The following is a 23,665-nucleotide window of genomic DNA, read 5'->3' as shown; positions in this document are numbered from 1 at the left end:
AGTATATATAGTGTGGAGTGAAATCCAGCCGTTGAGGTGCAATAAGTCACACAGGGTCCGGACGTCCGAAACTTGCCGGACGTCCGGGCGTCCGCGAGGAGCCGGACGTCCGGAAGGAGTCGGACGTCCGAGACCTGTAGGCATGACTGGGGCTCAACTGAATTTATCAGCGGCCGGACGTCCGGCAGGGGTCGGACGTCCGGGGCCTGTAGGTGAGCCTGAACCTATTCGAATACATCAGCAGCCGGACGTCCGGAAGTGGCCCGGAAGTCCGTATTATACAACACAATTTCTTCTGGTGGTGGTTTCCGGATTTCCGACGGGGGTCACACATCCGGAGCTCGGACGTCCGGAGGAGGCCGGATGTCCGAGATATAGTGCACACAAACTACTGGTGTTGGCCTCCGGATTTCCGGAGCTTGGCCGGATGTCCGACCCTCGGACGTCCGGAGGGAGCCGAATTTCCGAGTTATAGTGTGTACAAACTACTGGTGTCTGGCTGCGGATTTCCGGAGCTTGGCCGGATGTCCGGCCCTCGGACGTCCGGAGGGAGCCGGATTTCCGAGTTATAGTGTGTACAAACTACTGGTGTCTGGCTGCAGATTTCCGAAGCCAACCGGACGTCCGGCCCTCGGACGTCCGGAGTGAGCCGGATGTCCGAGGAGATTGGACATATGTTGAATTGTAGAGAGTGGATATTATGTGATGTTTGATATGATTGTAGAGATGTGGTATGAGCAAGTTTCTCGCAAAGCCTGTGATCCCCTCTTAATAATGCGGGATCCCTATACTCAATATCAGTAAACTCAAAAGACTATTCTACAGCATCTCTTCTTAATCCCGAGTCTTCTCGAAATATAACTCACCAATCTTTTCAGGCAGCCTTTGGCACAGAAATCTTAATCTACTAAAGTACTTGCCGTCCTGAGATACACTCAACAAATAGGATTAGTTTCCTATGTATGTGCTGTCATTAACACCAAAAGACAATTAGGGGCATAGCATGCTCTTTCACTATCGGCTGCCCCTTTGCGCTTGTTCCACTCTCGAACGCTGATCGGGACGTGATCCCTAACGAGAACTCCGCATTGCTTCTTGAATGTGTCAGCAGCATTCTTAGGAAGCTTGGGTTCGCCCGTAGGAAATATCACCTCAAATGTGTAATGCGTCCGTGCATCCAACTTTCTAGTCGGGCCTCGTTTCGTAGTTTTGCTCGATGTGGAGGCCTAAGAGGGAGAAACATTCGTCAAATGAATGTATATGTATACAATATAGAGCTATCTCCAATATTTTTCACATATTACAAGTGATTGTCGAACTTCATATGTATACCTCGCCGGACTTCTCCTCTTCATCGGCTTCTCCATCAGTGGAGCTATCACCTTCTCCGTCATTGGACCTATCTCCTGCCCCATCGGCTTCATCTTCGTGTCGCTCGACCTCCATTCCAACGTCCTGGTTTAGATATGACGACGGAGATTCAGCTGGTTCAACGTCGGGGCCGTCTTTGATTATATCTTCAAGAAGTTCTTCCTCTTCGAGGTTCCTGATATGTGGATCCATAGTTCTGCAAAAAACGGATTCTCTTAACCTTTGTACCAAAAAAGAATTATTCTATCAGGAACTCCGTTCCAAAACAACTTAAGTCCCGGGTCGTGGCTCCACCCGGGACTCCTAGATTTCTGCATAGTATTCAAAGTAGGAGTACTTTTCCAATTTGAGCATTCAATAAGCAAAACCAAATCGGAAAATAAAGTAGTATTCAAATTAGCGTGCATTCAGTTATAAGCTAATACATCATCACTTTTGTCCGTACATCGTCGAATATTATCACTAATACTCCTCGAATACTATCATACATATAGCATCACTAATACATCTAGAACCGTAGCGCCCGACGGGTATCAGCGCGGGCGGTGGACACCCAAAGAGAAGGAACCATCACAGGATCATAGCTCCAGTGAGATCCCCGAAGAACCTGCCAGGTATGCTCAAACCTGCCCTCCAACGCAACCATGTAGCGACGGACGTGCTCATCCTCCTCGCTGACACGGTGACGTACCACCTCCGCGGTGTCTGGAAGCCTCGGCACCCTCAATGGCCCACGCGACCGCCACCAAACAAGGATCGGGTCAACGACGGGCTGGCTCCTCACCAACCTACGCCCCCCCGGAAGGTAGCACCTCCCAATACCAGCCGGGCGGAGCCCAGTCCCGGACAGGGCCCCTCTGATCAAGCAGGTGTCCTCCGCTGAGTCGACGACGAGGATACGGGATAGGCATCGTAAAATGAACTAAAAAAATAAACTAGTTCTATTAATTTTCTTGCTAAAAATAAACTATTAACACTTAAGTATATACAATAGCAAAATTAAACTATTAACACTTAAGCATATACAATAGCAAAATTAAGCAATAATCTAAGAAACACTATTAACACTTAACCATATACACTATACAATAGCAAAATTCCTCCTCTTCTTATTTTCATTTTTCTTCTCCTCCTCTTCTTTTCTTCTCTTCTCCTCCTCTTCTTTTCTTCTTTTCTTATACACTATACACTATATACACTATAGCAAAATTCCTCCTCTCCTTATATACTATACACTATATACACTATACACTTAAGCATATACACTATACAATATACACTTTTTCTTCTTTTCTTCTCCTCCTCTTCTTATTTTCATTTTTCCTAATCTTATTTTTTTATTTTTGTTCATATTTCTTCTTCTTGTAACCCTAACCTAATTCTAAATATTACTAACCCTATAATCTAGCACAAACCTAATAACAATAGGAATTAAATGACAAAAAAAATCTTTTTCTTTTTCTTCTTTTCTTCTCCTTTTTCTTCTTTTCTTCTCCTTTTTCTTCCTTTCTTCTCCTTTTTCTTCTTCTCTTCTCCTTTTCCTTCTTTTCTTCTATACTGGCCGGAGTGTTGGGGAGGAGGGGGCAGGGGGCTTACCGGCCAGAGGTGTCGACGGCGCGCGGCGTGGAGGACGGCGCGACGGCGAGGAGGACGGCGCGGCGGCGAGGAGGACGGCGCGACGGCGAGGAGGACGGCGCGACGGCGAGGAGGACGGCATGGCGGCGAGGAGGACAGCCTGACGGTGTCGGTTAGTTCGTCGTTGTGTCGCGCCGGGCACGAGAACGAGAGGAAGAAGAAGAGAAATGGACGAATTGGGTTGGAAATTTTTTAAGTCCCGCTTATATAGGTGGATCTATAGTCCCGGTGCGTGGCTTGGGCCGGGACTAAAGACCCCCTTTAGTCCCGGGTGGTGCCACAACCCGGGACTAAAGGCCTCTTTTTGGGCAGACCAAGAGGCGGGAAGGAGGGGGTCTTTAGTCCCGGTGCGTGGCTCCACCCGGGACTCATGGGGGTCTTTAGTCCCGGGGCGTGGCTCCACTCGGGACTAAAGCCCCTCCTCGGCTGCACGATAAGTTTAGTCCCACCTCGCCCAGCGAGGGGGACTAACACTTGTTTATAAGCCACATCGCAGCTTGTCCATCGAGCTCCTCTCTAAAACAGGCTTACGGGCCTAAACTTACTGAAAATTGAAACTATATTCGAAATTGTGGAGAAAATTCAATCTGAATTCAAAGTGAATTCAGGTTGAATTTTGTCCATGATTTGTCATATAGTTTCAATTTTTTTCTATGATAATGAAATTTGAGAATTATTTTTGCATATTTGAGAATTTGACAAAACTATGATAATGAAAAGTGTTTCAAATTGAATAAATAATGCAAAACTATTTTCTATTTTCATAATTAATAATTTTGACTATTCAAACTATTATCTATTTTGTTATTTTCAATTAAAAACTATGTTTATTAAAAATTCTTTTTGCATATTAGAGAATTTGACAAAACTATGATAACGAAAAGTGTTTCAAATTGAATAAATAATGCAAAACTATTTTCTATTTTCATAATTAATAATTTTGGCTATCGAAACTATTATCTATTTTGTTATTTTCAATTAAAAACTATGTTTATTAAAAATTCTTTTTGCATATTTGAAAATTTGACAAAACTATGATAATGAAAAGTGTTTCAAATTGAATAAATAATGCAAAACTATTTTCTATTTTCATAATTAATAATTTTGAGTATCCAAACTATTATCTATTTTGTTATTTTCAATTAAAAACTATGTTTATTAAAAATTCTTTTTGCATATTTGAGAATTTGACAAAACTATGATAATAAAAAGTGTTTCAAATTGAATAAATAATGCAAAACTATTTTTTATTTTCATAATTAATAATTTTGACTATCCAAACTATTATCTCTCGAAGTAGCAGGGTTTCGAACGAGAACTCATCTCTTACAAATGGATTTCATTTTTTTGAACTTATTTGAACTCCATACTTTTTGTGTGTTCAAAATGCACCATTCAAAGGCAAATCACAAAATTTCAACAATTTCTAACTTCATTTGGTATATTTCGTGCATTTACTTATTTTTTTTGAGCTAGTTGACCCTGAAATTGAAAAGCACTACAAATGAACTCTGAAAATGTTGAAAGTTGGCATGCTATCATCATTTCACCCACATAGGATGTGTTAAAAAGTTGAGAGGGCTACGACAAAAACTGGATGCAGTTCGTGTATAAAACTGACAATCTCTCTCGAAGTAGCAGGGTTTCGAACGAGAACTCATCTCTTACAAATGGATTTCATTTTTTTGAACTTATTTGAACTCCATACTTTTTGTGTGTTCAAAATGCACCATTCAAAGGCACATCACAAAATTTCAACAATTTCTGACTTCATTTGGTATTCTTCGTGCATTTACTTTTTTTTTGAGCTAATTGACCCTGAAATTGAAAAGCACTACAAATGAACTCTGAAAATGTTGAAAGTTGGCATGCTATCATCATTTCACCGACATAGCATGTGTTAAAAAGTTGAGAGGGCTACGACAAAAAACTGGATGCAGTTCGTGTACAAAACTGACAATCTCTCTCGAAGTAGCAGGGTTTCGAACGAGAACTCATCTCTTACAAAGGGATTTCATTTTTTTGAACTTATTTGAACTCCATACTTTTTGTGTGTTCAAAATGCACCATTCAAAGGCACATCACAAAATTTCAACAATTTCTGACTTCATTTGGTATATTTCGTGCATTTACTAAATTTTTTTGAGCTAGTTGACCCTGAAATTGAAAAGCACTACAAATGAACTCTGAAAATGTTGAAAGTTGGCATGCTATAATCATTTCACCCACATAGCATGTGTTAAAAAGTTGAGAGGGCTAGACAAAAACTGGATGCAGTTCGTGTACAAAACTGACAATCTCTCTCGAAGTAGGAGGGTTTCGAACCAGAACTCATCTCTTACAAAGGGATTTCATTTTTTTGAACTTATTTGAACTCCATACTTTTTGTGTGTTCAAAATGCACCATTCAAAGGCACATCACAAAATTTCAACAATTTCTGACTTCATTTGGTATATTTCGTGCATTTACTTATTTTTTTGAGCTTGTTGACCCTGAAATTGAAAAGCACTACAAATGAACTCTGGAAATGTTGAAAGTTGGCATGCTATCATCATTTCACCCACATAGCATGTGTTAAAAAGTTGAGAGGATTACGACAAAAACTGGATGCAGTTCGTGTACAAAACTGACAATCTCTCTCGAAGTAGCAGGGTTTCGAACGAGAACTCATCTCTTACAAAGGGATTTCATATTTTTGAACTTATTGAACTCCATACTTTTTGTGTGTTCAAAATGCACCATTCAAAGGCACATCACAAAATTTCAACAATTTCTGACTTCATTTGGTATATTTCGTGCATTTACTTTTTTTTGAGCTAGTTGACCTTGAAATTGAAAAGCACTACAAATGAACTCTGAAAATGTTGAAAGTTGGCATGCTATCATCATTTCACCCACATAGCATGTGTTAAAAAGTTGCGAGGGCTACGACAAAAACTGGATGCAGTTCGTGTACAAAACTGACAATCTCTCTCGAAGTAGCAGGGTTTCGAACGAGAACTCATCTCTTACAAAGGGATTTCATTTTTTTGAACTTATTTGAACTCCAGACTTTTTGTGTGTTCAAAATGCACCATTCAAAGGCACATCACAAAATTTCAACAATTTCTGACTTCATTTGGTATATTTCGTGCATTTACTTATTTTTTTGAGCTTGTTGACCCTGAAATTGAAAAGCACTACAAATGAACTCTGGAAATGTTGAAAGTTGGCATGCTATCACCATTTCGCCCACATAGCATGTGTTAAAAATTTGAGAGGGCTACGACCAAAACTGGATGGAGTTCGTGTACAAAACTGACAATCTCTCTCGAAGTAGCAGGGTTTCGAACGAGAACTCATCTCTTAGAAATGGATTTCATTTTTTTGAACTTATTTGAACTCCATACTTTTTGTGTGTTCAAAATGCACCATTCAAAGGCACATCACAAAATTTCAACAATTTCTGACTTCATTTGGTATTCTTCGTGCATTTACTTTTTTTTTTGAGCTAGTTGACCCTGAAATTGAAAAGCACTACAAATGAACTCTGAAAATGTTGAAAGTTGGCACGCTATCATCATTTCACCGACATAGCATGTGTTAAAAAGTTGAGAGGGCTACGACAAAAACTGGATGCATATCGTGTACAAAACTGACAATCTCTCTCGAAGTAACAGGGTTTCGAACGAGAACTCATCTCTTACAAAGGGATTTCATTTTTTTAAACTTATTTGAACTCCATACTTTTTGTGTGTCCAAAATGCACCATTCAAAGGCACATCACAAAATTTCAACAATTTCTGACTTCATTTGGTATATTTCGTGCATTTACTAAAAATTTTTGAGCTAGTTGACCCTGAAATTGAAAAGCACTACAAATGAAATCTGAAAATGTTGAAAGTTGGCATGCTATCATCATTTCACCCACATAGCCTGTGTTAAAAAGTTGAGAGGGCTACGACAAAAACTGGATGCAGTTCGTGTACAAAACTGACAATCTCTCTCGAAGTAGGAGGGTTTCGAACCAGAACTCATCTCTTACAAAGGGATTTCATTTTTTTGAACTTATTTGAACTCCATACTTTTTGTGTGTTCAAAATGGACCATTCAAAGGCACATTACAAAATTTCAACAATTTCTGACTTCATTTGGTATATTTCGTGCATTTACTTATTTTTTTGAGCTTGTTGACCCTGAAATTGAAAAGCACTACAAATGAACTCTGGAAATGTTGAAAGTTGGCATGCTATCACCATTTCGCCCACATAGCATGTGTTAAAAATTTGAGAGGGCTACGACCAAAACTGGATGCAGTTCGTGTACAAAACTGACAATCTCTCTCGAAGTAGCAGGGTTTCGAACGAGAACTCATCTCTTACAAAGGGATTTCATTTTTTTGAACTTATTTGAACTCCATACTATTTGTGTGTTCAAAATGCATCATTCAAAGGCACATCACAAAATTTCAACAATTTCTGACTTCATTTGGTATTCTTCGTGCATTTACTTACATTTTTTTGAGCTAGTTGACCCTGAAATTGAAAAGCACTACAAATGAACTCTGAAAATCTTGAAAGTTGGCATGCTATCATCATTTCACCGACATAGCATGTGTTAAAAAGTTGAGAGGGCTACGACAAAAACTGGATGCAGTTCGTGTACAAAACTGACAATCTCTCTCGAAGTAGCAGGGTTTCGAACGAGAACTCATCTCTTACAAAGGGATTTCATTTTTTTGAACTTATTTGAACTCCATACTTTTTGTGTGTTCAAAATGAACCATTCAAAGGCACATCACAAAATTTCAACAATTTCTGACTTCATTTGGTATATTTCGTGCATTTACTTATTTTTTTGAGCTAGTTGACCCTGAAATTGAAAAGCACTACAAATGAACTCTGAAAATGTTGAAAGTTGGCATGCTATCATCATTTCATGCACATAGCATGTGTTAAAAAGTTGAGAGGGCTACGACAAAAACTGGATGCAGTTCGTGTACAAAACTAACAATCTCTCTCGAAGTAGGAGGGTTTCGAACCAGAACTCATCTCTTACAAAGAGATTTCATTTTTTGAACTTATTTGAACTCCATACTTTATGTGTGTTCAAAATGCACCATTCAAAGGCACATCACAAAATTTCAACAATTTCTGACTTCATTTGGTATATTTCGTGCATTTACTTATTTTTTTGAGCTTGTTGACCCTGAAATTGAAAAGCACTACAAATGAACTCTGGAAATGTTGAAAGTTGGCACGCTATCATCATTTCACCCACATAGCATGTGTTAAAAAGTCGAGAGGGTTACGACAAAAACTGGATGCAGTTCGTGTACAAAACTGACAATCTCTCTCGAAGTAGCAGGGTTTCGAACGAGAACTCATCTCTTACAAAGGGATTTCATTTTTTTGAACTTATTGAACTCCATACTTTTTGTGTGTTCAAAATGCACAATTCAAAGGCACATCACAAAATTTCAACAATTTCTGACTTCATTTGGTATATTTCGTGCATTTACTTTTTTTTGAGCTAGTTGACCCTGAAATTGAAAAGCACTACAAATGAACTCTGAAAATGTTGAAATTTGGCATGCTATCATCATTTCACCCACATAGCATGTGTTAAAAAGTTGCGAGGGCTACGACAAAAACTGGATGCAGTTCGTGTACAAAACTGACAATCTCTCTTGAAGTAGCAGGGTTTCGAACCATAACTCATCTCTTACAAAGGGATTTCATTTTTTTGAACTTATTTGAACTCCATAATTTTTGTGTGTTCAAAATGCACCATTCAAAGGCACATCTCAAAATTTCAACAATTTCTGACTTCATTTGGTATATTTCGTGCATTTACTTATTTTTTTGAGCTTGTTGACCCTGAAATTGAAAAGCACTACAAATGAACTCTGGAAATGTTGAAAGTTGGCATTCTATCACCATTTCGCCCACATAGCATGTGTTAAAAATTTCAGAGGGCTACGACCAAAACTGGATGCAGTTCGTGTACAAAACTGACAATCTCTCTCGAAGTAGCAGGGTTTCGAACGAGAACTCATCTCTTACAAATGGATTTCATTTTTTTGAACTTATTTGAACTCCATACTTTTTGTTTGTTCAAAATGCACCATTCAAAGGCACATCACAAAAGTTCAACAATTTCTGACTTCATTTGGTATTCTTCGTGCATTTACTTATATTTTTTTGAGCTAGTTGACCCTGAAATTGAAAAGCACTACAAATGAACTCTGAAAATGTTGAAACTTGGCATGCTATCATCATTTCACCGACATAGCATGTGTTAAAAAGTTGAGAGGGCTACGACAAAAACTGGATGCAGTTCGTGTACAAAACTGACAATCTCTCTCGAAGTAGCAGGGTTTCGAACGAGAACTCATCTCTTACAAAGGGATTTCATTTTTTTGAACTTATTTGAACTCCATACTTTTTGTGTGTTCAAAATGCACCATTCAAAGGCACATCACAAAATTTCAACAATTTCTGACTTCATTTGGTATGTTTCGTGCATTTACTAAATTTTTTTGAGCTAGTTGACCCTGAAATTGAAAAGCACTACAAATGAACTCTGAAAATGTTGAAAGTTGGCATGCTATCATCATTTCACGCACATAGCATGTGTCAAAAAGTTGAGAGGGCTACGACAAAAACTGGATGCAGTTCGTGTACAAAACTGACAATCTCTCTCGAAGTAGGAGGGTTTCGAACCAGAACTCATCTCTTACAAAGAGATTTCATTTTTTTGAACTTGTTTGAACTCCATACTTTATGTGTGTTCAAAATGCACCATTCAAAGGCACATCACAAAATTTCAACAATTTCTGACTTCATTTGGTATATTTCGTGCATTTACTTATTTTTTTGAGCTTGTTGACCCTGAAATTGAAAAGCACTACAAATAAACTCTGGAAATGTTGAAAGTTTGCACGCTATCATCATTTCACCCACATAGCATGTGTTAAAAAGTTGAGAGGGGTACGACAAAAACTGGATGCAGTTCGTGTACAAAACTGACAATCTCTCTCGAAGTAGCAGGGTTTCGAACGAGAACTCATCTCTTACAAAGGGATTTCATTTTTTTGAACTTATTGAACTCCATACTTTTTGTGTGTTCAAAATGCACAATTCAAAGGCACATCACAAAATTTCAACAATTTCTGACTTCATTTGGTATATTTCGTGCATTTACTTTTTTTTGAGCTAGTTGACCCTGAAATTGAAAAGCACTACAAATGAACTCTGAAAATGTTGAAAGTTGGCATACTATCATCATTTCACCCACATAGCATGTGTTAAAAAGTTGAGAGGGCTACGACAAAAACTGGATGCAGTTCGTGTACAAAACTGACAATCTCTCTCGAAGTAGGAGGGTTTCGAACCAGAACTCATCTCTTACAAAGGGATTTCATTTTTTTGAAATTATTTGAACTCCAAACTTTTTGTGTGTTCAAAATGGACCATTCAAAGGCACATCACAAAATTTCAACAATTTCTGACTTCATTTGGTATATTTCGTGCATTTACTTATTTTTTTGAGCTTGTTGACCCTGAAATTGAAAAGCACTACAAATGAACTCTGGAAATGTTGAAAGTTGGCATGCTATCACCATTTCGCCCACATAGCATGTGTTAAAAATTTGAGAGGGCTACGACCAAAACTGGATGCAGTTCGTGTACAAAACTGACAATCTCTCTCGAAGTAACAGGGTTTCGAACGAGAACTCATCTCTTACAAATGGATTTCATTTTTTTGAACTTATTTGAACTCCATACTTTTTGTGTGTTCGAAATGCATCATTCAAAGGCACATCACAAAATTCCAACAAGACTTCATTTGGTATTCTTCGTGCATTTACTTATATTTTTTTGAGGTAGTTGACCCTGAAATTGAAAAGCACTACAAATGAACTCTGAAAATGTTGAAAGTTGGCATGCTATCATCATTTCACCGACATAGCATGTGTTAAAAAGTTGAGAGGGCTACGACAAAAACTGGATGCAGTTCGTGTACAAAACTGACAATCTCTCTCGAAGTAGCAGGGTTTCGAACGAGAACTCATCTCTTACAAAGGGATTTTATTTTTTTGAACTTATTTGAACTCCATACTTTTTGTGTGTTCAAAATGCACCATTCAAAGGCACATCACAAAATTTCAACAATTTCTGACTTCATTTGGTATGTTTCGTGCATTTACTAAAAATTTTTGAGCTAGTTGACCCTGAAATTGAAAAGCACTACAAATGAACTCTGAAAATGTTGAAAGTTGGCATGCTATCATCATTTCACGCACATAGCATGTGTTAAAAAGTTGAGAGGGCTACGACAAAAACTGGATGCAGTTCGTGTACAAAACTGACAATCTCTCTCGAAGTAGGAGGGTTTCGAACCAAAACTCATCTCTTAAAAAGAGATTTCATTTTTTTGAACTTATTTGAACTCCATACTTTATGTGTGTTCAAAATGCACCATTCAAAGGCACATCACAAAATTTCAACAATTTCTGACTACATTTGGTATATTTCGTGCATTTACTTATTTTTTTGAGCTTGTTGACCCTGAAATTGAAAAGCACTACAAATGAACTCTGGAAATGTTGAAAGTTGGCACGCTATCATCATTTCACCCACATAGCATGTGTTAAAAAGTTGAGAGGGTTACGACAAAAACTGGATGATGTTCGTGTACAAAACTGACAATCTCTCTCGAAGTAGCAGGGTTTCGAACGAGAACTCATCTCTTACAAAGGGATTTCATTTTTTTGAACTTATTGAACTCCATACTTTTTGTGTGTTCAAAATGCACAATTCAAAGGCACATCACAAAATTTCAACAATTTCTGACTTCATTTGGTATATTTCGTGCATTTACTTTTTTTTGAGCTAGTTGACCCTGAAATTGAAAAGCACTACAAATGAACTCTGAAAATGTTGAAAGTTGGCATGCTATCATCATTTCACCCACATAGCATGTGTTAAAAAGTTGCGAGGGCTACGACAAAAACTGGATGCAGTTCGTGTACAAAACTGACAATCTCTCTTGAAGTAGCAGGGTTTCGAACCAGAACTCATCTCTTACAAAGGGATTTCATTTTTTTGAACTTATTTGAACTCCATACTTTTTGTGTGTTCAAAATGCACCATTCAAAGGCACATCACAAAATTTCAACAATTTCTGACTTCATTTGGTATGTTTCGTGCATTTACTAAATTTTTTTGAGCTAGTTGACCCTGAAATTGAAAAGCACTACAAATGAACTCTGAAAATGTTAAAAGTTGGCATGCTATCATCATTTCACCCACATAGCATGTGTTAAAAAGTTGAGAGGGCTACGACAAAAACTGGATGCAGTTCGTGTACAAAACTGACAATCTCTCTCGAAGTAGGAGGGTTTCGAACAAGAACTCATCTCTTACAAAGGGATTTCATTTTTTTGAACTTATTTGAACTCCATACTTTTTGTGTGTTCAAAATGCACCATTCAAAGGCACATCACAAAATTTCAACAATTTCTGACATCATTTGGTATATTTCATGCATTTACTAAAAAAATTTGAGCTAGTTGACCCTGAAATTGAAAAGCACTACAAATGAACTCTGAAAATGTTGAAAGTTGGCATGCTATCATCATTTCACCCACATAGAATGTGTTAAAAGTTGAGAGGGCTACGACAAAAACTGGATGCAGTTCGTGTACAAAACTGACAATCTCTCTCGAAGTAGGAGGGTTTCGAACCAGAACTCATCTCTTACAAAGGGATTTCATTTTTTTGAACTTATCTGACCTCCATACTTTTTGTGTGTTCAAATTGGACCATTCAAAGGCACATCACAAAATTTCAACAATTTCTGACTTCATTTGGTATATTTCGTGCATTTACTTATTTTTTTGAGCTTGTTGACCCTGAAATTGAAAAGCACTACAAATGAACTCTGGAAATGTTGAAAGTTGGCATGCTATCACCATTTCGCCCACATAGCATGTGTTAAAAATTTGAGAGGGCTACGACAAAAACTGGATGCAGTTCGTGTACAAAACTGACAATCTCTCTCGAAGTAGCAGGGTTTCGAACGAGAACTCATCTCTTACAAAGGGATTTCATTTTTTTGAACTTATTTGAACTCCATACTTTTTGTGTGTTCAAAATGCACCATTCAAAGGCACATCACAAAATTTCAACAATTTCTGACTTCATTTGGTATATTTCGTGCATTTACTAAAAAATTTTGAGCTAGTTGACCCTGAAATTGAAAAGCACTACAAATGAACTCTGAAAATGTTAAAAGTTGGCATGCTATCATCATTTCACCCACATAGCATGTGTTAAAAAGTTGAGAGGGCTACGACAAAAACTGGATGCAGTTCGTGTACAAAACTAACAATCTCTCTCGAAGTAGGAGGGTTTCGAACCAGAACTCATCTCTTACAAAGGGATTTCATTTTTTTGAACTTATTTGAACTCCATACTTTTTGTGTGTTCAAAATGCACCATTCAAAGGCCCATCACAAAATTTCAACAATTTCTGACTTCATTTGGTATATTTCGTGCATTTACTTATTTTTTTTGAGCTAGTTGACCCTGAAATTGAAAAGCACTACAAATGAACTCTGAAAATGTTGAAAGTTGGCATGCTATCATCATTTCACCGACATAGCATGTGTTAAAAAGTTGAGAGGGCTACGACAAAAACTGGATGCAGTTCGTGTACAAAACTGACAATCTCTCTCGAAGTAGCACGGTTTCGAACCAGAACTCATCTCTTACAAAGGGATTTCATTTTTTTGAACTTATTTGAACTCCGTACTTTTTGTGTGTTCAAAATGCACCATTCAAAGGCACATCACAAAATTTCAATAATTTCTGACTTTATTTGTTATATTTCGTGCATTTACTTATTTTTTTTGAGCTTGTTGACCCTGAAATTGAAAAGCACTACAAATGAACTCTGAAAATGTTTAAAGTTGGCATGCTATCACCATTTCACCCACATAGCATGTGTTAAAAAGTTGAGAGGGCTACGACAAAAACTGGATGCAGATCGTGTACAAAACTGACAATCTCTCTCGAAGTAGGAGGGTTTCGAACCAGAACTCATCTCTTACAAAGGGATTTCATTTTTTTGAACTTATTTGAACTCCATACTTTTTGTGTGTTCAAAATGCACAATTCAAAGGTACATCACAAAATTTCAACAATTTCTGACTTCATTTGGTATATTTCGTGCATTTACTTATTTTTTTTGAGCTTGTTGACCCTGAAATTGAAAAGCACTACAAATGAACTCTGAAAATGTTGAGAGTTGGCATGCTATCACCATTTCGCCCACATAGCATGTGTTAAAAAGTTGAGAGGGCTACGACAAAAACTGGATGCAGTTCGTGTACAAAACTGACAATCTCTCTCGAAGTAGGAGGGTTTCGAACCAGAACTCATCTCTTACAAAGGATTTCATTTTTTTGAACTTATTTGAACTCCATACTTTTTGTGTGTTCAAAATTCACCATTCAAAGGCACATCACAAAATTTCAACAATTTCTGACTTCATTTGGTATGTTTCGTGCATTTACTTATTTTTTTTGAGCTAGTTGACCCTGAAATTGAAAAGCACTACAAATGAACTCTGAAAATGTTTAAAGTTGGCATGCTATCATCATTTCACCCACATAGCATGTGTTAAAAAGTTGAGAGGGCTACGACAAAAACTGGATGCAGTTCGTGTACAAAACTGACAATCTCTCTGGAAGTAGCAGGGTTTCGAACGAGAACTCATCTCTTACAAAGGGATTTCATTTTTTTGAACTTATTTGAACTCCATACTTTTTGTGTGTTCAAAATGCACCATTCAAAGGCACATCACAAAATTTCAATAATTTCTGACTTCATTTGGTATATTTCGTGCATTTACTTATTTTTTTTGAGCTTATTGACCCTGAAATTGAAAAGCACTACAAATGAACTCTGAAAATGTTGAAAGTTGGCATGCTATCATCATTTCACCCACATAGCATGTGTTAGAAAGTTGCAAGGGCTACGGAAAAAACTGGATGGAGTTCGTGTACAAAACTGACAATCTCTCTCGAAGTAGGAGGGTTTCGAACCAGAACTCATCTCTTACAAAGGGATTTCATTTTTTTGAACTTATTTGAACTCCATACTTTTTGTGTGTTCAAAATGCACCATTCAAAGGCACATCACAAAATTTCAACAATTTCTGACTTCATTTGGTATGTTTCGTGCATTTAATTATTATTTTTGAGCTAGTTGACCCTGAAATTGAAAAGCACTACAAATGAACTCTGAAAATGTTGAAAGTTGGCATGCTATCATCATTTCACCCACATAGCATGTGTGAAAAAGTTGAGAGGGCTACGACAAAAACTGGATGCAGTTCGTGTACAAAACTGACAATCTCTCTCGAAGTAGCAGGGTTTCGAACGAGAACTCATCTCTTACAAAGGGATTTCATTTTTTTAACTTATTTGAACTCCATACTTTTTGTGTGTTCAAAATTCACCATTCAAAGGCTCATATATGGTGGACACTAGCTCACCTGATTTTTCAACCGTCGATGATGGTCGCTACTCCTACTTCCCCTAGTGCATAACCAATATCTAGCACAAGGAGAAGAAGGAGAAGCGACCCCCACAACAAAAGTGGTTCCGCGACACGCCACGTGGTTCCGCTGCACGCCACGTGGGACTAATGGTCTTTCATTTTTAAATGATTGTTTTAATCAAAAACAGATCTGTTACAAAAGGTATTTCATTTTTTGAACTTATTTGAATTGAAGACTTTTTGTATATATATGTGGTCGAAATGCATGATACCATGAAGTTAGAAAGGGCTAAACCATTCAAAAGTAGCAAATGAAGTTAGAAAGGGCTAAACCATTCAAATTTGGAAACTATAATGGCACAAACAGAAACTAGACATATATAAATTGGTCCAAGAAGTACATGATACTAGTCCAAACAGTACATAATAATAGCTACCATAGATATATATACAAGTGTTCGACGTTCAGAACACTACTCGTCTGAATCATCTGAATCAGAATGTCCACCTTCCTCGAGGTGACGCTGGCCATAGTGGACGACTCGAATCTTGCGGTACAACTCGTATGAAACGTATGCATCTTTTGCTGCATACTCAATGTTGATATCATCAAGTGGGCCCTTCTCCCAAAGTTTGTGCTGAGACTTTGGGAAACTGGTCTTCATATCAGCAAATGAATTGTCGATCAAGGCAACTGCCATATGAGCCATCGAAGTCCTGTCATGTCGAAGCCTGAATATCGTTTGGAGATCAACGAGGCAACCAGCTGGTATCTCAATACCGAAGTTGTGCCTCATCTTCAGCTTGTCGTTCCTTATGTCAACGGAAGCAAAAGTGATGCCGCTGCGAAGGAAGTCCATGAGTTCTGGACAATGCTTGTCACTCCTGCAACAGAAACAAATTAAAATGGAACAAATGTTACATACTGCTGCAGTAAGGAAACATGTTTCACTACAACTAAAGAGAAAATTATCTTTAGGATTCAAATAGAACATATGCAATGGAACCTAGAGAGATCACTATAGCTATCCAATGGAACCTAGAGAGATCACTAGCTATATGCAATTTGCATGACTATGACATATCATATTGCTATCCAATGGAACCTAGAGAGATCACTAGCTAGCTATATTCAATTTTCATAACCTTGGATCAAAGAACACCGCATAAAATTGTATCACTACAACTATGATTTCAATGGAACATATTGAACCAATCAGATTTTTCAGATTGTGGAACACTATTCCAATCAGATTGTGTTCCCTTCAACTAATCAAAATTGTTTCACTACAACTATTTGAAGCGAACCAACTATGATTCCAATGGAACATATTAAACACTACTTGATTCTAATACGATTTTTCAGATTGTGGAACACTATTCCAATCACATTGTGTTCCCCTTCAACTAGTCAAAATTGTTTCACTACAACTATTTGAAGGGAACCAACTGTGATTCCAATGGAACATATTAAACACTAGTTGATTCTAATACGATTTTTCAGATTATGGAACACTATTCCAATTAGATTGTGCTCCCCTTCAACTAATCAAAATTGTTTCACTACAACTATTTGAAGGGAACCAACTATGATTCCAATGGAACATATTAAACACTAGTTGATTCTAATACGATTTTTCAGATTATGGAACACTATTCCAATTAGATTGTGCTCCCCTTCAACTAATCAAAATTGTTTCACTACAACTATTTGAAGGGAACCAACTATGATTGAAACAGAACATATTAAACACTAGTTGATTCTAATATGCTTTTTCAGATTATGGAACACTATTCCAATTAGATTGTGCTCCCCTTCAACTAATCAAAATTGTTTCACTACACCTATTTGAAGGGAACCAACTATGATTGAAACAAATAAACTAACAATGTCATTATCTTGGATCAAAGAAAGCCTCAAAACTTACCACGCCCATTGGAAGATCAAGACATGGCGTGCGAAGCATAGTTGGATGACGGCAACACCGCGTTGATCGGCCGTGTACTCTAGATCAAGCCCCAAGAACTTCTCATGATCCGCTGCGTGGTCAAACCATCGTTCCTTCAACTGTTGAAGAAAAAATGGCACCTCCCTGCTCAGGTTCGTGTACACGACACGGAGCTTGGTCGTGCCATGTGCGAGCACCTCATGAAAGCTAGTTGGCATGGTGGAAGAAGAGAAGGGAAGAAGACAGGAGAAGAACGGAGAGGGCGACGCGAGAGAGAAGAAGAAACAGAGAAATGGCGACTGTACGCTTCTGTTCGTGCTTTTCATCGCCCGAAACGACGCGGGATGCAAACCGTTTGGGTCTTTAGTCCCGGGTTGAGCCACCAACCGGGACTAAAGAGGTATACCAACCGTCGCCACAACTACGGCAGACCACGTGTTAGTCCTTTAGTCCCGGGTTGAGCCACCAACCGGGACTAAAGGGGGATACGAACGGTTGCCACCACCACTGCCCACCGCGTAGCCCTTTAGTCCCGGTTTGGGACACGAACCGAGACTAAAGGCTCCTTACGGGCCGGGACTAAAGCCTCGAGGGAGGCATTGAGAATTGGGGCGACGTGGCCGGGCCTTTAGTCCCGGCCCACAGGCAGGCCGGGACTAAAGGGTCCAGGCCAAAGGCCCGTTTTCCACTAGTGTATGGACGTAGCACACACGCATCAACAACTACTCATATCCATCCTGTACGTGTGGCACGAAACAAATTGGCCTATACATTTTGGTGCAGTCATGTTATCCGTGGGGTGACACTTTAGTTACCCCAGGGATGACAATATTAGGTACCCGAGATGGCAAAAGTAGTTATAGAAGCATGGAGCAAAGAGAGCCTTGGCTCAGTGGTTGGGCATGCGGTTGTGCATCCTAACGACCCGAGTTCAATTCCTAGAATTGACAGGTGATGTATAGGGGTTTTCTCCCATTTATTAAGGATCAAGTTTGATGTGTGGTGGAACTACTCATCAAGAAATATCTTGATACTCATTTAAAAAAATATGAAGACCATGTTTATCTTGGTATTCATACTAATATGGTTGTATGCATCCCTAGTTGGTGCAGAGGCCGGGAAGTGAAATTATCCCCATTTTAAGGTGTATCTCGCCTAGTTACAGAAAGAATCCTTTGAGAGACCCCCGCGTCGCCCCCGCTCGGGCGGCGCCCAAACCCTAGCCGCCGGGGGCACACGCTCCCTCCTCCACTCCCTCCGTCGCCGTCGAGGAATGCTCGGGGGCCGACGGCGATGGCGGAGGCATCCCTCTCTCCCACGTCTCCAGGGTGGTGCGGGGCCCCTGCACGCGCGGAGGCATGGCCGATCTACGGAGCGACGATGGTGGCTGCATCCATGGCGGCGGTGGTCGTCCCTGCCTTGGGCAACGGTGACTGTAGGCACGTCGGTTGGCCGGTCATGGGCAGCGGCGTGCGGTGGCTGGCCTGGTTCGGGTGGCGGCGACGGGCTATCCTGCGTCGGCGCGTCATCCGGCTTCAGATCAGCCGCGGTGTCGAGGGCCTGGTGGATTGCTCGGCGGCATCCGATCATATCTATTATGGCCGGTGCAGCCGGCAGTGGCGGTCATCTCCTCCATCGGAGGTGGTTGGCCTGAGGCCGGGTGGTTGGATCTCGCGTTCCGTCATCCAGTCCCGGCTGCGAGTCGGGAAGACATAGTTGCTGGTGAAAATCGAGCCGATGGCAGATGATGACGGTGTTCTGCATCGTTAGCTTAATGAAGGCATCGTCGTGTAACTACTGTTGACCCACTCATGATGCTTAGGGGGAAACCCTAAGATCTGATCATCAGATCGAATGATGGCGGCACTATGGTGTCGTGCCTCTCTTGGGAGCATCGTTTCTGGAGCAGCGCTGGATGACAGAGGAAGGCGATGGAGCGGCTTCGTCTTGATCGGAGCTTCGGTGGCGATGTCAAGTCATGCATGGTCGACAGGTGCTACGTTGTGCCATGCCTGCTCGGCAGGTGCTACGCGCGACAGATCTTTCTTCATGCCAGAATGGACGAGCGCAGGACGGTGACATCGTTGGGCGCCGTGGTGGCGTCGACGGATGGACGGACTGGCAAGGGTGATACAGATCTCTCTCCTGAAGATGGGACAGTGGTTCGATGATGATGGCGGCTTCTAAAACATGTGCAAGTGGTATACAATTTAGGTTTGCTGCACCGTTTGTTGTTCCGATACGTTATAAGGATGGATCGGTGATGACAACGGTTTTTGATATGGAGAATGAGAGCACTCAATATTATCATGTTTGTAGGTGTGAGTGGTGGCTTCAGGTGGCTTGATGTATGTGTTGGGGAACGTCGCATGGGAAACAAAAAATTTCCTACGCGCACGAAGACCTATCATGGTGATGTCCATCTACAAGAGGGGATGTGTGATCTACGTACCCTTATAGACCGTACAGCAGAAGCGTTAGTGAACGCGGTTGATGTAGTGGAACGTCCTCACGTCCCTCGATCCGCCCCGCGAACCGTCCCGCGATCAGTCCCACGATCTAGTGCCGAACGGACGGCACCTCCGCGTTCAGCACACGTACAACTCGACAATGATCTCGGCCTTCTTGATCCAGCAAGAGAGACTGAGAGGTAGAAGAGTTCTCCGGCAGCGTGACGGCGCTCCGGAGGTTGGTGATGATCTCGTCTCAGCAGGGCTCCGCCCGAGCTCCGCAGAAACGCGATCTAGAGGTAAAACCGTGGAGATATGTGGTCGGGCTGCCGTGGCAAAGTTGTGTCAAATCAGCCCTAAAACCTTCGTATATATAGGGGGAAGAGGGGGAGCCTTGCCTTGGGTTCCAAGGACCCCTAAGGGCTTCGGCCGAGCCAAGGGGGGCAGCCCTCCCCTTCCAAACCGAGTCCAACTAGGTTTGGAAGGAGGAGTCCTTCCCCCTTTTCCCACCTCCTCTTTTTTTTCTCTTTGATTTTTCTTCCTATGGCGCATAGGGCTCTTTTGGTCTGTCCCACCAGCCCACTAAGGGCTGGTGCGCCACCCCAAATGCCTATGGGCTTCCCCGGGGTGGGTTGCCCCCCCCCCCCGGTGAACTTCCGGAACCCATTCGTCATTCCCGGTACATTCCCGGTAACTCCGAAAACCTTCCGGTAATCAAATGAGGTCATCCTATATATCAATCTTCATTTCCGGACCATTCCGGAAACCCTCGTGACGTCCGTGATCTCATCCGGGACTCCGAACAACTTTCGGTAACCAACCATATAACTCAAATAAGCATAAAACAACGTCGAACCTTAAGTGTGCAGACCCTGCGGGTTCGAGAACTATGTAGACATGACCCGAGAGACTCCTCGGTCAATATCCAATAGCGGGACCCGTATGCCCATATTGGATCCTACATATTCTACGAAGATCTTATCGTTTGAACCTCAGTGCCAAGGATTCATATAGTCCCGTATGTCATTCCCTTTGTCCTTCGGTATGTTACTTGCCCGAGATTCGATCGTCAGTATCCGCATACCTATTTCAATCTCGTTTACCGGCAAGTCTCTTTACTCGTTCCGTAATACAAGATCCCACAACTTACACTAAGTCACATTGCTTGCAAGGCTTGTATGTGATGTTGTATTACCGAGTGGGCCCCAAGATACCTCTCCGTCACACGGAGTGACAAATCCCAGTCTCGATCCGTACTAACTCAACGAACACCTTCGGAGATACCTGTAGAGCATCTTTATAGTCACCCAGTTACGTTGCGACGTTTGATACACACAAAGTATTCCTCCGGTGTTAGTGAGTTATATGATCTCATGGTCACAGGAACAAATACTTGACACGCAGAAAACAGTAGCAACAAAATGACACGATCAACATGCTACGTCTATTAGTTTGGGTCTAGTCCATCACGTGATTCTCCTAATAACGTGATCCAGTTATCAAGTAACAACACCTTGTTCATAATCAGAAGACACTGATTATCTTTGATCAACTGGCTAGCCAACTAGAGGCTTGCTAGGGACAGTGTTTTGTCTATGTATCCACACATGTAAATGAGTCTTCATTCAATACAATTATAGCATGGATAATAAACGATTATCTTGATACAGGAATTATAATAATAACTATATTTATTATTGCCTCTAGGGCATAATTCCAACAGTCTCCCACTTGCACTAGAGTCAATAATCTAGCCCTCACATCATCATGCGAATTACATTGTAATAAATCTAACACCCATACAGTTCCGGTGTTGATCATGCTTGGCCCGTGGAAGAGGTTTAGTCAGCGGGTCTGCTACATTCAGATACATGTGCACTTTGCATATATTTACGTCCTCCCCTTCGACGTAGTCGCGGATGAGGTTGAAGCGTCGTTTGATGTGTCTGGACTTCTTGTGAAACAGTGGTTCCTTTGCTAAGGCAATGGCACCCGTGTTGTCACAGAACAAGGTTATTGGATTCAGTGCACTTGGCACCACTCCAAGATCCGTCATGAACTGCTTCATCCAGACACCCTCCTTAGCCGCCTCCGAGGCAGCCATGTACTCCGCTTCACATGTAGAATCTGCTACGACGCTTTGCTTGGAACTGCACCAGCTTACCGCACCCCCATTAAGAATAAATACGTATCCGGTTTGCGACTTAGAGTCGTCCGGATCTGTGTCAAAGCTTGCATCGACGTAACCTTTTACGGCGAGCTCTTCGTCACCTCCATACACGAGAAACATCTCCTTAGTCCTTTTCAGGTACTTCAGGATATTCTTGACCGCCGTCCAGTGATCCACTCCTGGATTACTCTGGAACCTACCTGCCATACTTATGGCCAGGCTAACGTCCGGTCTAGTGCACATCATTGCATACATGATAGAACCTATGGCTGAAGCATAGGGGACAGAGCGCATATGCTCTCTATCCTCGTCAGTTGCTGGGCACTGAGTCTTACTCAATCTCGTACCTTATAAAACCGGCAAGAACCCTTTCTTGGACTGTTCCATTTTGAACCTCTTCAAAACTTTATCAAGGTATGTGCTTTGTGGAAGTCCTATCAGGCGTTCTGATCTATCCCTGTAGATCTTAATGCCTAGAATGTAAGCAGCTTCTCCTAGGTCCTTCATAGAGAAACTTTTCTTCAAGTAATCCTTTATGCTCTCCAAAAACTCTATGTTGTTTCCAGTCAGTAATATGTCATCCACATATAATATTAGAAATGCCACAGAGCTCCCACTCACTTTCTTGTAAATACAAGATTCTCCAACCACTTGTATAAACCCAAATGCTTTGATCACCTCATCAAAGCGTTTGTTCCAACTCCGAGATGCTTGCACCAGTCCATAAATGGATCGCTGGAGCTTGCACACCTTGTTAGCATTCTTAGGATCGACAAAACCTTCGGGTTGCATCATATACAACTCTTCCTTAAGGAAACCGTTAAGGAATGCCGTTTTGACATCCATCTGCCAGATTTCATAATCGAAAAATGCAGCTATTGCTAACATGATTCTGACGGACTTAAGCATCGCTACGGGTGAGAATGTCTCATCGTAGTCAACTCCTTGAACTTGTGAAAAACCCTTTGCCACAAGTCGAGCTTTATAAACGGTCACATTGCCGTCAGCGCCCGTCTTCCTCTTAAAGATCCATTTGTTCTGAATAGCCTTGCGGCCCTCAGGTAGTACTTCCAAAGTCCACACTTTGTTCTCATACATGGATCCAATCTCGGACTTCATGGCTTCTAGCCATTTGTTGGAATCTGGGCCCACCATTGCTTCTTCATAATTTGCAGGTTCATTGTTGTCCAACAACATGATTGATAAGACGGGATTACCGTACCACTCTGGAGCAGCACGTGGTCTCGTCGACCTGCGTGGTCCGACAGAAACTTGAACCGGAGTTTCATGATCATCATCATTAACTTCCTCCTCAGCTGGCGTCACAACGACAGAGGTTTCCCCTTGCCCTGCGCCACCATCCAGAGGGATGAGAGGTTCGACAACCTCGTCAAGTTCTATCTTCCTCCCATTCAATTCTCTTGAGAGAAACTCCTTCTCGAGAAAAGCTCTGTTTTTAGCAACAAACACTTTGCCCTCGGATTTGAGATAGAAGGTGTACCCAACTGTCTCTTTTGGGTAACCTATGAAGATGCACC

The sequence above is a fragment of the Hordeum vulgare genome, chromosome 7H (genome assembly GCF_904849725.1).
Source record: "Hordeum vulgare subsp. vulgare chromosome 7H, MorexV3_pseudomolecules_assembly, whole genome shotgun sequence".
NCBI classification, from domain to species: Eukaryota; Viridiplantae; Streptophyta; class Magnoliopsida; order Poales; family Poaceae; genus Hordeum; species Hordeum vulgare.
Note: the sequence above shows the minus strand (reverse complement) of the source record.